This window comes from Anopheles coustani (assembly GCF_943734705.1).
Source record: "Anopheles coustani chromosome X unlocalized genomic scaffold, idAnoCousDA_361_x.2 X_unloc_20, whole genome shotgun sequence".
Taxonomy (NCBI): Eukaryota; Metazoa; Arthropoda; class Insecta; order Diptera; family Culicidae; genus Anopheles; species Anopheles coustani.
The window spans coordinates 225001-227664 of record NW_026525127.1 but is presented as its reverse complement, the minus strand read 5'-3'; the positions used below and the strand labels follow the sequence as shown (position 1 = coordinate 227664).

The 2664-nt window shown below is 49.2% G+C and overlaps 2 non-coding genes across 2 annotated transcripts in view; both read left to right on the top strand.

Moving 5' to 3' along the window:
- The first annotated feature begins 1924 nt into the window (after window positions 1–1924).
- Window positions 1925–2079, top strand: LOC131270304 (5.8S ribosomal RNA). Its single transcript, XR_009179408.1, has one exon. It is a non-coding gene; the product is annotated as a 5.8S ribosomal RNA (ribosomal RNA).
- Window positions 2080–2566: 487 nt separating this feature from the next.
- The window catches only part of LOC131270300 (large subunit ribosomal RNA), a 4084-nt gene continuing 3986 nt past the window's right edge, over window positions 2567–2664 (top strand). Inside the window, exon 1 of the ribosomal RNA XR_009179405.1 lies at window positions 2567–2664. This exon is cut by the window's right edge and continues 3986 nt beyond it. This is a non-coding gene — a ribosomal RNA (large subunit ribosomal RNA).

The following is a 2664-nucleotide window of genomic DNA, read 5'->3' as shown; positions in this document are numbered from 1 at the left end:
AATATTCCATTATCTACTAATGAGCATGCAGCTATATGATATTAACCTGTAAACGATTACCCCGCCGTAGTTCAGCGCTTCAACCAAGTGATGACTTCAGTATGGCTAGTGTGTGAAGTATAAAGTATAGTCCTCCCCTGGTCCACACTGCTTCGGCGGTCCTGGGTAAGATAGTTAGTTCTAGCTTGCCCTATGGTGGAAGAGGACACCATACTTAATACTGTGGTGTAATGAACAAAGTATAGTCCTCCACTGGTCCACGCTGCTTCGGCGGTCCTGGGTAAGATAGTTAGTTCTAGCTTGCCCTATGTGGAAGAGGGCATACAAGACAAAGTATAGTTCTCCCCTGGTCCACGCTGCTTCGGCGGTCCTGGGTAAGATAGTTAATTCTAGCTTGCCCTATGTGGAAGAGAGCATACATGAACCAAGAACGAAGGTTATGATCGAGGAATGATTCGACAACTAACCGATGGTATGAAATGTGAAGAATTCAAGCAAGCACACAATCAAGTCATCACTTGGGCATGCTCGATAGCCAACCTCATGACATTAACCTAGTAGAGCATGCGAAAACCAATATATATGTAAACGATGCCTCCCTAGTTCAGCGCTTCAACCAAGTGATGACTTCAGAATGGCTAAATCAAATCGGTTCAAACCATACCATCGGTATCCTATTGAAACACACAAGTCGATATCAAACCTCATGATTGTGTAGTCCTCCACTGGTCCACGCCGCTTCGGCCGTCCTGGGTAAAATGGAACATTCCAGCTTGCCCTATGTGGAAGAGGGCACATTACTCAATACTGTGGTGTGAAGTATAAAGTTCAGTTCTCCCCTGGTCCACGCTGCTTCGGCGGTCCTGGGTAAGATAGTTCATTCTAGCTTGCCCTATGTGGAAGAGGACACTTCATACTTCGTCTCTAAGCGGCGGCTTGACTCCTCCCTACGGGGAACGGGTTTACGCGCACAGCGGCGGCTTACGCACTATGGCAGTCATGGATGCCTTACGTTTCTATGAAAAGTGTGTTCCTCCCCTGGTCCACGCTGCTTCGGCAGTCCTGGGTAAGATAGTTAGTTCTAGCTTGCCCTATGTGGAAGAGGACACGTAGACTTACTGTGGTGTGAAGTATAAAGTTCAGTTCTCCCCTGGTCCACGCCGCTTCGGCCGTCCTGGGTAAAATGGATTCATCCAGCTTGCCCTATGTGGAATGAGGACACTTTATGCTTCGTCTCTAAGCGGCGGCTTGCTCCTCCCTACGGGGAACGGGTATACGCGCACAGCGGCGGCTTACGTTATGGCAGTCATGGATGCCTTACGTTTCCATGAAAAGTGTGTTCCTCCCCTGGTCCACGCTGCTTCGGCAGTCCTGGGTAAGATAGTTAGTTCTAGCTTGCCCTATGTGGAAGAGGACACGTAGACTTACTGTGGTGTGAAGTATAAGGTTCAGTTCTCCCCTGGTCCACGCCGCTTCGGCCGTCCTGGGTAAAATGGATTCATCCAGCTTGCCCTATGTGGAATGAGGACACTTTATGCTTCGTCTCTAAGCGGCGGCTTGCTCCTCCCTACGGGGAACGGGTATACGCGCACAGCGGCGGCTTACGTTATGGCAGTCATGGATGCCTTACGTTTCCATGAAAAGTGTGTTCCTCCCCTGGTCCACGCTGCTTCGGCAGTCCTGGGTAAGATAGTTAGTTCTAGCTTGCCCTATGTGGAAGAGGACACGTAGACTTACTGTGGTGTGAAGTATAAGGTTCAGTTCTCCCCTGGTCCACGCCGCTTCGGCCGTCCTGGGTAAAATGGATTCATCCAGCTTGCCCTATGTGGAATGAGGACACTTTATGCTTCGTCTCTAAGCGGCGGCTTGCTCCTCCCTACGGGGAACGGGTATACGCGCACAGCGGCGGCTTACGCAAGTTAGTCACCCTCGGCAGTGGATCACTCGGCTCATGGATCGATGAAGACCGCAGCTAACTGCGCGTCATAATGTGAACTGCAGGACACATGAACATTGATAAGTTGAACGCATATTGCACGTCGTGGGAACCTACCATGATGTACAGATGACTGAGCGCTTATATTTGAGAAATGTATCGCATACATTTAACTACGCCGTGACACCCGTCACGAGACGTGCACCATGATGTTAACTAGGGTCGCGACGACCCGCTAGCATTAAAGAACCCGTGGTTTACAATATACTGGCATTGGAATTCGAAGTATTTAGAGCGTCCGTGTTCCCGCGTGAGGCGGAAGTACGAGGAGAAGGCGTGCTTGTGGTGTCTGTGGTGGTGTTTACTGATGTCTAGCTTCAGCTTATTTATTTATTTAAATAGAAGCGAAGATGTCAAAGTAGCGTCGAAGCAGCAGCGGTAGCACAAATGATTCAAGTATGGAAGTTGACCAAAGGAACACAAACAAACTAGCGTATGGGCAATGGAAGGTATCAGTGAGTTAAACCACACGCGGGCTAACAGCCCGTTAACCGAGTCCAACGGTACATATTGGACATTGAAACAAAGTAGTCGCAAGCCAGATGTGACGATAACAACCGCAAGGTACATAAGCCTCAGTTCATGTGTGACAACCCCCTGAATTTAAGCATATTAATAAGGGGAGGAAAAGAAACCAACCGGGATTCCCTGAGTAGCTGCGAGCGAAA